Genomic DNA, 17,366 nt, shown 5'->3' with positions numbered 1-17,366 from the left:
TATACCAAAATTGTTATATAAAATTTTATACTTTTCCAACATATAAGTGTCCTATAGTAAATCCTTACTCTGAGCTATAAACTCATTTGTGATAAAACAGTGCTTCTGCTCAGGCCAAAAAAAATTTATTGCAGCTTTAAGTGCAACAGCAGGCAGGGTACAAAACAAGGGAGCTCTTCCTCCTGAGCTCTGGGTCTGCATATACCAGAGACCATATATATTTTTTTTAATCTTCGCACAGTGGAAGTAATTCTTAAGCAGAACAGACCTAGCATGTTTCCTTCCTATCACATGCAATTCTGATTTCAGCTGATTTAGGTGGGTGTATGTGAGAAAATAACTGGAACTCCATTGTCTCTAAACATATCACTGCTACATTAATTTAACTAGCTGTGCTTCCTGGCAAATGGCTCACACTTTTGCAGGGACATTTAGGAATGGCTTTGCTCTAAAAAAAATATTAGGTTAATTAGACATCTGCTCTTTCCTCTGTTTACACTGCTTTCCTGATCCTCTCTCATTTTTCCTCAGCATTGGCACATACAAATAATTTAAGTTTCTTCTATGCTGTGCGATAACTTCCCTCCAGGTTCAGCCCAGATTTGCTCATAGCCTGGTGCTCTTCCTGCTTCTCCACACCTTCTTAATCCTTCTGCTTCAATTCTCTCCTTCCTTTTTCATCAATAATGGCTCATCATCCATGTATTTATCTCATCTCCACTCACCAAGGTAAGAAGCATTTCAACAATGTAGAACACTAAGTGCTACAATGCTATATAAATGTTTTGAAATAATTCCATTGGGGTAAAAAAAGGAAAATTTTCATCCAGCTGAAATTAATAAGATGATCTTACAAATAAGATGAGATGAATTTGCTCAAAATTATATCTTAATATAATATTCTAAATTTATTCCCTCTCTCATTCTTAGAGAAGTATAACAACAGTGCATTACCACAATTTCACTGGAATTTCTGACAAACGTTTTGCATCCAACACAACCATGGGCTTACACTCCATCATGGTAAGACATAAGCATCAGAACACAGTGGTACAAGTTCATTTTGTTTCAAAACCAAAGATAAGGTGATGTCGTACCCTCACACTGAGTTTGAGTATACAAACCAGCCTTGACTTAAAAAGGCATCCTAGAATAGCAATGTTTTCATAATTAACATGAAATATATCCAGTTTATTTTATTACATTAATATATTAAGTAGGTTCCAAAGTCAGTCTCTTGAAGTGTCACTGAGGGAAGCAAAGAGCCTTGCACTGACAAGTCCATTTTCCTCCCCATGAACTAATCCACCTCGTGCATAGTCTTGATCATATGCTGTTTTGAGGCTCAGCTAGCTACTCTAGGAATAACAGCTAGAAGAATGGAGAACAAGTCCAATCACCTGTCCAGCCTCCCCTAGTATCTCACCGGTGCCCAAAACCTGAAGCAACGGTGCTTGGTGCAGCGAACATGCTAGTAGTGATAGGAAGAACGGAGGACTCAGGTTCCCAGATCCTTGCTGAATGGAACATGAGATGTAGACAGACCACTTGCTTGAATTAGAAGACACCACCGCACACATAATCCAGTCTAGTGTGGGGAAAACTTGACAATTTTACAAGATTGGGTTTAACTTTTTTGGAAGCACAAATCTTCTGACAACTTACACACCAGCCTGTGCAGACTGAGGGAAAAACACTGGTTATTCTAAATAACCTTTGGAGCTTGTATCAGCTGTGATAAACAAATTGGTAATACTGTCTTGGATAGAACCAGTTAACAGGTCTCAGCTGAGCATGTCTTCAGGTATGTTAAAAGCAATCTCAAATCTCAGTAGATCTCAATACTACTTGGGGACAAAATTACAAGTCTGAAAACTGTCAGCCTTTCTAGGCCCATTTCTGTTTCCAGACTGGGTATAAGTGAGATTTAGGGGTGTATTATTCACTGCTAGTGCAGAAAATACCAAACAGTGCCAGGACGCCTTTGGCATTCTTGTTCAGAGTTCACTGTCTGGGATGTTATTCCTTGTGGGACTATATGACAACAGACATTAGTCACTTCAGCAGATATTAGCATGGCAAGCCTACCCAGAACTACATGCACCAATTCTTCCTTGGCTTTCAGTGCAAAGCTCTGTCAATAAGCTTAAAGGCCAGAAGCACAGCATTTCCTTTGGGATAGGATTGTGTTTGTTCTCAGGTTCCGTCCTGAAACAACAACGGTGTTTTCACCTCAAGGTGAGGTTTCACATTCTGCCAAACTCCTATGACAAAGTAAAATGCAAGTGCACGTGGCCCTCTTGCTTCTGAAAAAGACTGACCACCTCTTACCTAGTATAACACCCAAGTCAGCACCTCCAGGATTTGCTGCTTGTCAGGAATTACTCAGCTCTTGTTTTTCTGGCTTTAGTGACTACCTGCAGGTCTCAGCAGGACACTAGTGATGAAGATACAGGGTTGCAGAGCTCTTAATTTGTTAGGAGGATCCCTCCTGAAGCACAGCCCACTGACAATTTAAGATTTTTTACAAAGGATGAATTTGGACAAAATGCCAGAAATTCTGCAAGTTTCCAAATAAATTGCCTCTTCAGAGGATGACTCAGTGATTTTGCAGACTTGGAGAGAAGTGGATCAGTAGAGGGAACACTACCTAATAGCTTTTAAGAGTGGTGAAAAATGATTTGAAAAGCAGTGTACAGAACTGAATATCAATCCTTGCCCTAAACCAGAGGGATTAGGGCAAAGAAAGAAGATTATATAGGCCTAAATTATGCCTTTTGATGTGACAGTACAAAGTCAGTAGTATAAAATCTTGTTCACAAGACTGGAAGGAAAAGATAGAGTAAAACCTAGTCACAAAATTCACTTTGTGGTGAATTCCCACAATACTTTTGTATGTGGCCTAGCTGCCAATCTTTTCTCCCTTCAATTGTGATTAAAGGTAATCTTGTATGTTGTCCAGATATTTACTATTCCTGAATGATTAAAGATAGATATTTTGTTTAAATATATGTATTCAAAAACAAAGGCAAAATCTCCTTGTAAGTTCTCATGGTGATGGTGCACCTGAAGATCCTAGTACCACTAGTAAATCTAGAAACAATTCATAAGAACATGTACAGTGAGGCCAGGACAATTCCTTATGCTTAAGTCAGTTGCATAGCAGTAAAAGAATCTGAGAATCACAATTGCTCATCTGTCCCTGTCCTATTCCTCCACACACATACACTTTAATAAAAAGCAAAAGACATAAGAGTTATGAACTTATCATATCAGTTGTTAGCATTTCAAAAATAAAGATTGTAATAAAACTATATGCATGTACATGCAGCTGAAAAATACTGAAGCAACAGGGTAACTAGAACTGTTGGTTTCCCTACACAGAAAGGCAATATAGTTTAGCAAGTAAGCATAAGTTGGGATAGTGTCAAATATCAAGGCATTTTTTTAATGCAAGTTTCTGGAACATTCAGAGCTTTTCTATACACCACTAAATACTTGTTTGACTTGGATTTTTCTATGTACAAGCATAGGCTCACAAGCCGCTCATAAATATTATGATCTATTAAGCTATAACAATGCCTTTCAGACCAGAAATCTGCAGTCAAATTCAACCCATTAAGTTCTCAACTTCACTGAAGTTGTTCTCGTGAGTCAGATTTCACCTAGACATTCCCATGAGACTGTAAGGAAATGCTCTACTAGTACAGTTCTTAATAAACCTTAAAAGAAGACATGAGATTATGCTGTGAAGCACCTTAATGTGAGAAAACAAATGTTCAGAAAGCTACCAATTTACACATGACCTACTGTTCTGTTTTGAGTGAAATGAACTAACTGTTGAGCTGAGTTAAACTATTTATCGCTCACAGAGAAGTCTGAAATTGTATCCGAAAATACATTCTGGTGTTTGGATTGTGAAATCAAAAAACTCCTTTCAAGCTCATTATTGAACTGGGCATACAAAACCTACATTCTTAATGCCATGGCCTTTTTACTACCTTGAGTCTTCCCCTCTCCCCCTCCCCAATGGAGATGCACATGAAAGAATGGCCCAACTACTACAATCTAGCTCAGATAACTGAATAAGCAGCCAGAAGGGATACCTTTTTCTTGCTCTATTTCATGTACTTTCTATATTGCCTTGAGAATTTGAGTGCTTGCAAGAGGCAATAGATGTACCTCATGCAGACACCTATGCCAGCAGAGCTATGCAGTAATGTTACAATATTCACTGGTACTGCTCTGATCACATGCTGGTACCAGCAATACCACTCTGACCAAGTGCAACCAACAGAAAAACAGAGCATTTGATTCCATCATGAAGGGAATGTGGGCTGCTTTTAACCTCATAGCCCACAATGTGAGAAGAATGATCTTAGAATCATTCAGGTTGGAAAAGACCTCTAAGATCATCTAGTCCAACTTTTAACCTAGTACTAACAAGTCCTCCACTAAACCATGCTACTAAGTTCTACATCCGCATGTTTCTTGAAGACCTCCAGGGATGGTGACACAACCACATCCCAAGGCAGCCTGTTCCAATGCGCACAACCCTTTCAATAAAGTTCATTCTCCTAATATCCAACCAAACATCCCCTGGCACAACTAGAGGCTTGATGTTGAGGCTTTGCAAGGTTAAAACTGAGGATTATCATAAAAGTTTTTTCCATTCACAAATCCTAGTGTTAAGAAGCCTTGGAGAAAAGAGTACAAAGTTTTGGATGGCTAGGCACTAGGCAAAAGTGTTTCATTGGTTACAATTTGTTTTGTAAGAGGTCTGGCCTGCCATCTAAACTGTTGCAAAAATAAAAGGAAGAAGGACCTTCCCATACTGCTTAATGAAAAAAATATCACCTTCAATAAAGAAATGAGTAACTCCCAGAAAGAGGCTTGGAGTAAGGTTAGATTTCTTCTCCTTGCTAAATAACCATGGGCCATACAAATCATGAGAAATGTTCACAAAGAAATTTTCATGCCCCTCCCAATATTTTGTGATCATCTAGTTCACTGTCTTTGATCAAAGTAGTTGTTTTCCATGCCTAGAATCATGCACACTAATGATCAGATAGTCCTTCTGCAAGACTATCAGAGCACATTTTATTTATTGTGCTATGTATGCATGACAAATGAGTCTGATGGTCCCCTGTCAGCCTGACCAGGATGCTTACATGGCTGCCAGAAAGATACATTAACAGTGTCCTCCATCACCCAGTAGGCTGCTATATCTAGAGCATGATTTAGTGAGAGATAGCTACTTACTATTAAACAAGCTGGCAGCATTGTAGAAGTCAGCTACAAGAGCTGGAGCATCCAAGATTGTGCATGAATTATGGTTTTGGCCACCTTCAACTCCATACCCTAGACATTGCCTTGAGGATGGGTATTTTGCACTTGGCAGTCAGCTGTCTCTCGAGCTATGGCCAAGCCCAATTTATCAAGTGCAAGCTGAGAAGTGGAAGATTTATGAATATAGTATAACCCCTTAATTGGTTCAATAGGGTTTTCTCAAAAGAGAGATTATATGATAGATGAAATATATGGAAAGAGGAGGGATTAAGTTTTGGCATTCCACTATGGCTAATGGCACACAATGAATTTGACAGAATACAGATCTTACCTGAAACAAACACCAAGCAGAGGCCAGTGATGACAGATTCCAGTTCCAAGCCATGCAGGATAAAAAGTAGGCAGAATTGAGGCTGGATAACACAACAGAAGCAAAAGTCATGCAGGACAGTCCCAGGCCACCTATTGCAAAACAACAGGCACTTCAAACTTCAAGGTGAACATTAAGAATCCAAAATATAAACTCACTGTGAGAACTGGGAAAAGCCTTTTCAAAAACATTGACATCCAGCAGATGCTATGGATAAGCAACACTGGGTAGGTTTAGATTGTTTACTGAACTTTTTACTTTGCTCACAGGATATCACAATGACACAGCTTCCTGCTAGACTCAGCTTATTGATGACCTGGTCTTAAGAACTTTATTAAGAAGATGCCCATCTTATCTTGGACTACATTAGTATTGTCTAGTAACAAGACTCAGAATTGAAATGAGTGCACAGAAGCTACTATAGAGTTGTTTCCTATCTACTCTTCCACCCCTTTTTTCTTGTGGCAACACAAGTTTTAAAATGAGGAACTAGTTACACAACATTAATATTTGGTCCCACTTGCAACTTCTTCCCTAAGCTTACTTCTGGACTTTGGTGGTAAAATAAGTCTAAGCTACCATGAAGATTTATAAAGCTTGGAGGCATATGGATAAATTTTCATGCAACTTGGTCAAGGAATCAGCCTGCACTTAAATACCATGTGTAGAGGACAGAATGAATACATCTATCCCACCTTTAATACAGTACGCCTTTCTGATCACCAAGGAAGAAATGAACCTGAACACGCATCGAAGAAGAGGTTGGAAGCTGAATAAATTGAAGGCTAATCCTAGCGATGGCAGTGCAGTGGCAACATTAACAAAAGATCTGCTTTCCTGATGAATGAAAATTGGAAGGTCATTAGGTTACATGTCTTCTTCAGAAATCCAGACGACAATACTGGATTTCTTAATGGTGGTGAAGAGATTGCAAGCCCCCATCCCTTAATACTAGTATGAGTGAAAAATATTGAAGTAGCATAGTGAAGCCTTCCCTTTGGACAACCTCGTACATGGAGAAATTGTCTCAGACAAGGGATTTTAAGATAAATCTTACTGAGCTTATCAATAGTTTTGTCTCAGATAACTTACTTTCTTGGGCATCTTGCTCAATTTTTGCTATTGAAGTCAGCAGAGCATAATAAACACTAACAAGAAGCAAAATGTTGGGAGAAAACACGTCAGTTTCACATTTTTTAAAGTAGATTCATACATTAACTCTTAGCTTTCAGCACCTCCTTTGCCACATAAATACTGGCCTTGGTATGAGCTCCTTCTTGTGATAGTATATACAGTTGCTCACACATCAAGCAACTCCAAGTCTAATTCTTTTTTTTCTGAAAGAAAATTTCTCTTTAATTATCTTTTGTGACATAGACTGGAGTTTCTTCTGATAAATGTCACCTGAAAGAGAGGATATTCTCACCCATTGCTCTGGCTTGCTTCAAGAATAATTCCTGTTTACTTTCTAGGCTGGAACCAGAAACAACCTAATTTCAAATATTCAGCATACTTCGCCACCTTTCGTCTTTCAGTTGCTGCTGTGCTTCAATAGCAGAACATAGTGAGGAAGAAATACTGGTGACCAGAAACTGAAGCAAGACTGGGCAAGGAAGGAAAGTGAACAGCTTGTTCCTGTGAAGCAGGAACAGAATACAGTTGAAATTACTCTACAATTACGTTCTGCAAGGTCTTTTAAGTATGGAGGAATGAAGGACTGAGTTGTCACCCAACACTTCATTGTGAAATGACACTTTCTAATTTCAAGCTGTCAAAAGCACAAGCTATCCGTTAAAGATTTTTGAAATGGCTTGAGTCTTCCCACTGTCCTGGTTTTGGCTAGGATAGAGTTAATTTTCCTCCTAGTAGCTAGTAGGGTGCTGTGTTTGGGATTTAGGATGAGAAGAATGTTGATACCACACTGATGTTTTAACTGTTGCAGAGCAGTGCTTACACTAAGCCAAGGACTTTTCAGCTCCTCATGCTGCCTTGCCAGCAGGCAGGCTAGGGGTGCAGCAGGAGCTGGGAGGGGGCAGAACCAGGACAGCTGACCCAAAGTGGCCAGAGGGGTATTCCATATCATCTGACATCATCACTGAACAATTAATATTGGGTGACTGGCCAGGTGCCAGGCCCCCCAGGGTGGGGGGGGGACAAGCTGGGCATTGGTCAGCAGATGGTGAACAGTTACATTGTGCACCACTTGGTTTGCACACATTATTAGTAGTAGTACTATTACCAGTCATTATTGTTTTCCTTTCTTTTCTGTCCTAGTAAACTATGTCAACCCACAAGCTTTCATTTTATTTTTTTCAGATTCTGTCCCCCATCCCACAGGGGGGAGAGCAAACAGCTGAGTGATGCTTAGCTGCCAGCTGGGTTAAACCACAACACCTACACAACACAATTTGAGTGTAAGGCTTCATCAGGACCTCCCAGCTGCAAACCTTAGCAGACTGGTGAGAAAGGCATAAAAATCTGCACCTGGACATAGGAAAATGATGGGTAGAGTGATCAATTAATGAATAATTCAAATGACCTGGATGATAACAGGTTTTTCTACTCAGTTTCTTCAAAAAAATAACACTTCCATTCTCTCTTACCTTAGAGAGGGGGTAAATTTGGAAAGGAGGAGTTATTATAGGAATAAGGTGGTCTCTGTCTAACCTACCTTGGGAAGAAGACCAGAAGACAACTGTTTGTTTAGCTGGTAAATTGGATCAGTAAGTGAGCAGCTAACAGCTGCCTTCCTCCTTGCACTCAATTTTATTAGGTAAATCTAAAGCTGCAGAAAAAGTGTCAAAATAGAAATTTTCAGTGTGAACTGACCTGAAAAATAAATGCCTTCTCTATCCTGCCTGTTCAGAAAACTCAAAGTTATTCTAGCTCTATTTCCAGCATTTTTTATTTTTTTTTAACTGAACAGGTGCATAAATCATCCCAGGAGCCCTGGGGGTAACAAAGCCTAGACTCTTTCAGACTGCTGTCCTGAACACAATGCTGGTATTTCAGGTGCCAGCTCTGTTGGAAACTCATTGCCCATGCTCTGGGTGTGTCTGACTGCGTGCATGCATTCAGCAGTATCAGGGAGGCTTGCGGTTGGGGCTGAGAAAAATGATATTTAAAGTCTTGAGCCTACTCCCCACCATACTCCACTCCCCAGGGAGTTAAAGTCACATAAAGGATCTGAGCTCATTTTTAGTAGAAATACAGTGAATGTTACTTAAAAACTTGCAACTTATGAGTTAGCATCATATATTCACCCATGAAGACAAATAGTCTTCACTTCCTATAAACTAATTAGTCTTATACTTTTTTACATCTTTCTAGAGAGTACGGTAACATTTTTCCCACTTTTACTGGGAGCTTGTAACAATTAGGGTGATGGTTTGACCAGATGATCTTGAAGGTCTTTTCTAACTTTTATGATTCTAATTCTCCTTCTAAATACACTGCCTAGGCATGGACATACAATACTAACTTCTTCATATGTCCTTAGCCACATCTACTACATGTGCAAGTCAAGACAAATGCAGAAATATCACTGCATCATTTCCGACTGCCCAGAACAGGAAAAAAAAATGTTAGTTAAAGCACTACTCACTGACAGCCTGCTGAACCATGACATCAGCTACTCACTGCATCCTGAGACCCAATGGTTAGAGGCACAGCTGAGCTGAAGGTTCACTATATTTCCTGGCCTCAGTTTCAATTGGCTGCCACTGATACAACTCAGCAGACTTCAGTAAAGCTGATCAACTCACTCCCATGTGGAACTTAGCCTAATAAATTCCTAGAAAAGTGTCATTGCCTAAAACTTTGTCCAAGCCTGAACATAATTCTTATCTACTACTCCCAACAGCTACAATTGATCTTTCTTTGTTTATTATCTGATTGACCCACTACATACTGCAATAAGACAGGTTGTTAAGTGCATTGGGTTGTTTTACAGCTCCTCTGTAGAACGTCTTAATTAGTATGCCCAATATTCTTCTAACACAAGTAAAGTGATAAAAAATATTGGCAGTATTGCCTCTTTTGCATTGTGATCATTCATGTTGTCATGTGGTCCTGAGAGGTGTTTGATAACTAAGAGGAGAATAGGAGGAAGTGACTGTGGTAAACAGTTCCCTGATCCTATATAATGTAACCGATGAAAGATCACAAAATCTTCTTCCTGTTGTGAATTCCTTTGCATATCTTAGTAATATTGTCTTCTGTGTCCAACAAAAACAACAATAAATGTCTCAGCAGGACAATTAATTGCCACTCTTCTGTTTTAAGACTGCCACTGTTGTCATGGAGTTCCTGCCACACAGGTGGTTTGGCCTGCATTAATATTTTTCCCTGCTTTATTACTCCTGCCTCACTTTTCCTGCTGTATACAAGTAGAGAATGTTGGTCCATCAATTCCTGTGATAGACAAACTATTTCTTTTTCTTCTTAGGAGCAAAGTTTCCCAGCAAATGATAACAGTATTTCCCTCCATCTCCATCTCTGTAATTCCTTCCATGGTGGCTTGACAGTACTCATAGTATTGACAATTTTCTGTTTTGCCAGATGGTGGAAATCCAGTGTAGACTCATTTCACATTTCAAAGGAATATGGAAATATCCACACATACTGTGTCACAATTTAATTAATGGCCCTATCTAACATTATACATCAGAAAAAGTAATAATCTCTCCACCTAACACAGCATTGTTTTAGGCTTCCCATACTGGATTTGTTCAGACAGCAGTAGTCTCTAATGAACTATGCATAATGTCATGCCCATTTTTCCTCAGAAATGCACAGTGACTTAAAAGGCAATGTAATAAACCTACTGAGCAGCTTCTTAATGAATTTCCTCCGTCTTTGCCACTCATAATGATACGACAGTTTTTTCCTCTGTGATCAGTATGTACACCATGGTCACCCACTAGGTAAACCAGAGTCTTCATGTCCTGTGACCATGTTCCACCACTGGGAAGTGAGGTCTGCAAGCACGTATAGACAGCAAGGACGGGGCTGTGAGGATAACTGGTTAGTGGCTGTGCATGTGTAACCTTGGAAAAAGTCAACTTTGTAGCTGGTAAAAATAAGAGAAATCAGGGATTACAGAAGAAAGACAAAACGTATGTATATTTGAGGTTGCTGTGGGACTGTGCAAACCTTAGCCTGGGATATTTAGGGGAAGATCAAAGGCTGGAAAGGGAGGCCTCAAGGCGGGCTGGAAATAAATTAGTGTGGGGAAAAGGAAAGGAAGAGGGACAAAGTGACTGGTTGTGTGTAACTGAGATATAGGTAGGTGCATTTGTCTTTGAGACTTGTGCCTGGTCACTGCAGTCTGTCCTGTTGGCTCCTTAAATCCTCTTTCTATTCTCTCTGTGACTTTACTCTCTGTTCTGGGAGTGCATATGTCAGATCTGCAAAGATGAACAGCAGCAAACAGACCAGGGAAGACAAATCCCCCAGGTCTCAAGTCCACCATATTCTGTTTCACTTAGGTCATGACATACTTGCCTCTGTCATGCCAGGTCAATAAATACTATAGGATCCACTAGAGTGAGATGTGAAAATACTTGTGTGCAGTTACCTGACCTCCTATAGGGATTTCTAGCTCTCTTCATGCAGTCCCTTCCAGATATAAGCAGCTCCCTGGGAGCTGACTCATGTCTGTGTCTCAGCTCCCAGTGCTCCCAGTTCTAGATGGGCTTGTGTTGAGCGCAGTTGTGGACCCTGCACTCCTGGGCATTTATGCAGAACTGCAGCTGGGTGTTACACCCTTCTAGTCAGAGGAGCTCTGAGGAGTAAAGGGTATAGCCATTCATGCTGCATCTGTTCTAGGAAATAAAATATCGCTGAGATTGTTCTTGGGAGCTGAGGCCAAATGACACAGTAAGGCTGGCCTCCATACAGCATACGTCATCCAAAACACAGGATGATCAATTCCAAAATGACGATTTACAGTCCATGATAACCCCTACATTGTAATATTTGGGAAAATGTTCATTGGTCTCAAAGAGGTATGCCATAGCTTGTACAGAATAGATGACTGTGAGACCATACACATGCCTGTGACCTTCCCCATTTAGCTTACTAGCATAGATACTTGGGGAGTTTGTGTGATGTCAAGCCAAAGCAAGAGTACAGCTGATGTTAGTAGGCCGTTCTGTAGATGCTGGCTCTGCACGAGACTAGCAGGGACCAGCAGGGAACCCTGTACAAACCAATGCAAAGAAAGAGCATTTGAGCATAAGCTGACCCCAAAACAATACAGCTTTATTTCTGTAGTGCTCTGCTGAGCTTGAAGCATACTCATCTTGAGCTGGATCTGTACATAGCCAGAACAGGTGCCATTGCATCTGTAGTACTACTACTCTACAACTTAAAAATCCACCCCTCAGAGAAAATCTGTCCAGACCCTATGGCCAGTGGATACATAATGATTTCCTTTCAACTCAGACAGTGCTGGTCATTGCTTTGCCAGAAGGACAGGCCAAGCCTTGCTTTTGCCCTTGTGATTGACTCGTAGAGGCTGTTGTTGAGCAGCTTCTCACAACCATGAAATTCGTAGAGTTTACATTTCCCTCAGAGTATATAAGCTCTGTGAAACCATTAATTAATTGCAGACATCAGTTTCAAAATTACACTTATAAATCCTTTCTTGAGTTCACACCCTCAATCATTGAACCTGAAATAGGATTTTAAAAGTCTACTTTATTATTTGCTGTTTCTTCTTGTCATGTCTTTTTCTCCAGCTATCTACTCAAAGAAAAGAGAGCAGGAGGCTTGAATATCTGCTTTTCTGGCTCCAACATCATTTTACATTTTTGGGATTGAGAAGTTTAAATCTTAACAAGCCATTTTCAAAATTGAGCATGGAAACTTTTGCAGTTAATATTGGCAGAAGATCATTCTGCAAGTACTTTGGGTAGGGGCTGGCCTGTTGTTTCTTCTATTATTATTATTATTATTTATTTTTTAGGTATATTATGTGTTATTTAGGTATATTATATTGATTTAGGTGTATTATTTATTATGCATTATAATGAATACAATAGAGTACTTTCTTTAGGCAAATGATCTAAAGTTCTACTTAAACTTGTCAGCTTCTCTCTATCTTTGACATAGGTGAATGAAAAGAACTGCAACGATTGGCAATTTTTCCTATGTTTGTTATCTTAAATTACGTCCCAGCATAAGGCTTCTGTGCTGAGTTGTTTCTTCTGTTGCCTTGCTTATTACAGTGTGTATTAATTACATATCTTTCCTTGGTTTTCTTTATTATGTCGTTTTTCTGTGAAAGTGTATGATTTTTTTGGTTTTGTACTTAAATGGGAAAGAGAAAGTTTTCAATAAATACTGCAGATTTAAACCATTTGAATATTTAAAACAATGTTCAAAAAATATATATATTTAAGTTCTTAGGGTGATCTTATGTTTAGTATACCAGTTGTAGTGTTATGTTGAGATCAGTAGAACTGCTCATGAGTGTTAAGCATGTGTCAGTCCTACAAATAGTGCTTTTCATTGCAAGTGTTTCAACAATGGTATCCCTACTTTACAAATGGGAAATCCTACATCCAACAACAAGCTGGTGACAGAGCTGGAAAAAAAAAAAAAAAAAAACAGCAGGAGACCTGGGTTTGACTCCAAGACACCATTACATGCAATTTTTTTCATTCTATCTCTTTTTCTTTCCCATTAACTCTTGTAGTGTTCTACTATATTGCCTCAGTAAAGTACATGAGCACGCATTTTTGGGAAACAAGTGCTGGCACGCTGATAATAAGCTTTCTTTTACATGAAATTTCTGATTTGACAAAAGTGTTATTAAGTGACTTCACTTCAACATAGAAAAATGAGTAATTATTAGGACAAGGCTGATTCAAAGTACTGCAAACTATAAACAGCTATAAATGCTTATACTATTAGAGACCTTAATTTATTCCTACTGAAAAAATAAGTTGCACAGCCAGTTAATCATAGAAATATATGCAATGTATCCATTATTTTAATTCTTTACTTACATTAGATTTTTTTTTTTCTAATTTATTAAGAGTTAGGTCTCCATTCTCTTATCTACAAAATTGCAGCATTGGACTGGACTCCTGCTAGGCTGCTTTTCCTGTTTCTTTCATGCTTGAAATAATTTCCTGGTGTATTATATTCGTATAAATGAGGAATGTAATGAGACAGTGATACTTCCCTTTGATACTTTTAATTACCTGCTTTGAAAGTGAAGACGAGGGGGAAGGCAAATGGAAATCTTCCTCCTATAAAACTGCAGACGAGGTTGAGTTTCTATGCTGCTTGCTGGGGTAAACTGCCTGCATATTGAATTTTGATGGACCCTGCATGCAATGCCCAGAGATACAAAGCCATCCATTCGCCTGCAATGAAATCTCAGATATAAAAACAGATCTTCATTGGCAGTGAACAACTGTGATTTTCTGTGAAGGTGAAATGTTGCTTTTCTCTCAGCACTATTACATTACATGCCAGGAGAGGTGCAGAGCGAAAGCTCACCAAGATCACTGGGAATTGTCTCCATTTCAGGCATTTTGCCTGTGGGTCAGGCAACTGAAAGGTGTTGGTAGGTCCATACTCACACCATGGGAAGGGCTGAGTTCAGTTTGCATGTAGGAGACTTTTCCTTGCACCCACGTCCTTTGGGTGCTCAAGGCTCCAGGAGGAAATGTACCTTGTGAGTTCTGAGCCTCCTGAGGCTTCACCCTTGATCTGTACTTGACAGGACTATGAGATACGAGCCATAGAAGGAAATTTGACAGGACTAATGGAAAAATTTCTCACCAGCCGTCACATGGCACAGTATTAAGTGCCAGCACCCTCTTTATCCTACCTGGAAGAGTCAGGTTTCCTCTGTAACTGAGTGAAGAAAATGAGCCTAGAGAAAGATGAGAATAAAATTTCCCCATCTCTCCCACTCAGTTACTGAGATCAGTAACATTCAGGTATTCTGTCATTAAGAGTATTATAGGGTTTAGAAGCTAAAGGAATGTAATATTTTACATCTATTGCACAGGGGTTTCAGCACTGTATCAGGGAAAGACTGAGAGCAAAATGCATAAAAACTATGCCACTACGTCTCAGTGAGGTTGTTTCTCAAAACAGATATCTGAGCACACTGAGAAATATCAGGATAACCACTATAGGTTGCCTAATTTATATTTTTAGCTCCTTGGCTTCATTGAAAATGAGGGAAAAGAAAAATTCAGATGAATATTTGGATAATTTTTTCTAGAAATGAAAGATCTTGAAGATCATGCATCTGGAAAAAATGACATTCTGGATACAAAAAAAAAAAAAAAACAAAAACAAACATTAAATACTAGAAAAAACATGAGGGAGCAAAACAGAGAACAATGCTTTGTCACTATATGAATCCATGAGTTAACCACATCTAGAGTATGGTTTTTAATTCAAGTTCATCTAAAAGGAGCATTGGAGCAATATCATCAAAGGCATTGGACAGCTTTTTCATGAGGAATACCTGAGCATTATACCTCCACCAAAGCAAAAGGTAGAAGCATCCAATTGTGGTTGTCATAGTCAGATTCAAAACAAGCAAAAAGTTTAATGCAACACATAGTGGACTTCTGGCACTGCTTGCCAAAGGGGGATTGTATGGTCTCAAGGGGAAACCTGAAAGTGTTTGGAAAATAAATCTACTGAGGTTAAATAAACATATAAAAATCACATTTTTCTCAGGTCAGGAAGCCCCTGACTAGGGCTGACTGGTAGGGTGATGAGATGTTTATATACTTTCTTATTTCAGTTCTTATCCTTCCCCAGGCTTCTGCTTTTGGCTAGTGTTGGAGCATGGATGCTGTGCTAGGCTGATTTTCGCCCTGACCCAGTTATGTCTGTTCTTATATTCTTAACCTTTCTTACAGATGCCAAATTACTAAAATCTCCATATTGCTTCTATCAGCACATTCTGCAATTGTACGTGAAGAGCTGTTGCCTCTCTGGGTTAGGGACTCTGCATACAAAGCATGGCTGCTCCTGGTGCACTGGAGGCCAAGGGGATGACAAAAGCCAGGATGTGAGATGCCAGAAGAGCAGGTCCCATGGCTGGTATGCCTACCTGACCATTAGGCCTGGGTATAGACTGGCTTTTGACTCTCTTAATGGAGGGGAAAACACTTAACTCAGGGAGTCGAGCTACCTGTAGTCTTCCCTGCAGCCAGTTTAGCTCCGCTCCAAACACACGTGGCAAGTTTTTTGAGCTGTGACTTGATCTACACAGCCTGGGATCGCAGATAATGCAGTAAAATGGGAAACAAATCTCTGTGAAAGGTGATCCCAGAGATAAATTTGTGTTCATTTAGCCTCCAAGATGAAAGGTGAGAAGCTGCCACATCCAAGGAACCTCTCATGTCTGAATATGAGTGGCTTCCTTCAGGGTTATTTTCAGCTGGTCTTTGGTAGCTCCCATAGATGTGTATGTACATACATTCTGTGTAAGCTACCTCTCCTGGTGCTTCAGTTCAGGTGCAAGTAAAAAGGAATGGATCCATCTCTCTCCAAGTGGCTTGATTCATTCTGTGAAGCTTTTGGGATTGATCACAGCCAGCTCAAGTGGTCTGTGGAAAAGTGCTATGCTGCTGGCACTTTTTGCCAGCTTAGTTGCCAAAAGAGATTCATCATTAGGCATGTCCAGTAATTTTCACACTGTGAATTTAGAGACAAAGCATTGGTATGCAAGACTCTAAGGACTCTCAGACTTCATCTTTCCCCTTGGTATTAATTCTCTACACGCTTTCTAAAGCCTCTTTTATCAGGCAGTGGAATCTGACCCTGGTCATGATTAAATGCCTCCTCATGATGAGCAGAGATAGAAGCAAAGAAGAAAGAACATTTTTCACAGGGCTGCTGCTTCTGCATCCAATGCACAGTCCACGGCTATTATTATTTCTAAGTGGTCCAATTTTTTCTCTTGCTTTCCATAGCTTTTAACTGCAAATATATTTGAAAACTCCATTTTGATTACCTTAAATCAGCCTTGCAAATTGACTTCTGGTATTTCATTTTACTCCTCAAATGATGTTTTTAACTCATATCTGTTTATTTCTATAGCTCTCCACAACACTGCTTCTTACAGGATCATTTACATTTATTTATCCATTTATTCATTTATTTGGGACATTACCAGAAAGATGACTTAGCTATAGCTAAATGCAGCTGCTTTCTTGTAGTTCCCCCACATGTTGGCCTGTGATTTCTTTTGGTCAGCACTCTTAAATTGAACTAGATGAATGCTCACTTGAGAGAAATCTGAAAGCATGGGGAGGAGGGTGCTTGTAGTTATGGGGATTCAGTGGGTCCCAATCCTCTCTTTGAATTAGCAACAAACCACTGTTATAAGCACTATGCTGATAAAGGTGCTGTCTTTTGGAAGAAAAAGAAGGATGAGGTTGTAACCTGTTAAGATGTCATTTAAGTCACGCAAAGCTCTTTGTCAGGCTGTGGACAATAGTCTTGCTTTAATGTTGAAAAGTCCCCATAATACAAAAGATAATTTCTTTCCCCTTTCCCTCCCCTACTTTTTTTTTTCTTTTTCTTTTTTTTTTTTTTCCCAAAGCAAGCCTTCTTTTTTTGTACAATGACTAGGAAAACACATCTTCACAGATGCTGAACAAAAAACTTTTATTGGGATAATGTCTATTAGTAGTAACACACTAACACTCTAATAAAA

The 17,366-nt window shown here is 39.5% G+C and overlaps 1 long non-coding RNA gene across 2 annotated transcripts in view; it reads right to left on the bottom strand.

The window, feature by feature from the left end:
* Positions 1-9,656, bottom strand: part of LOC136790367 (uncharacterized) — a 42,796-nt gene extending 33,140 nt beyond the window's left edge. For both annotated transcript variants that reach the window (XR_010830192.1, XR_010830191.1), the window contains exons 1-2: positions 9,264-9,656; positions 5,621-5,751 (exon numbers count right to left, since the gene is read on the bottom strand). This is a non-coding gene — a long non-coding RNA (uncharacterized lncRNA). The remainder of the gene's footprint in view (positions 1-5,620; positions 5,752-9,263) is intronic.
* Positions 9,657-17,366: the final 7,710 nt, after the last annotated feature.

The sequence above is a fragment of the Anser cygnoides genome, chromosome 3 (assembly GCF_040182565.1).
Source record: "Anser cygnoides isolate HZ-2024a breed goose chromosome 3, Taihu_goose_T2T_genome, whole genome shotgun sequence".
NCBI lineage: Eukaryota > Metazoa > Chordata > Aves > Anseriformes > Anatidae > Anser > Anser cygnoides.
Note: the sequence above shows the minus strand (reverse complement) of the source record. Positions and strands in the feature narration are given on the sequence as shown.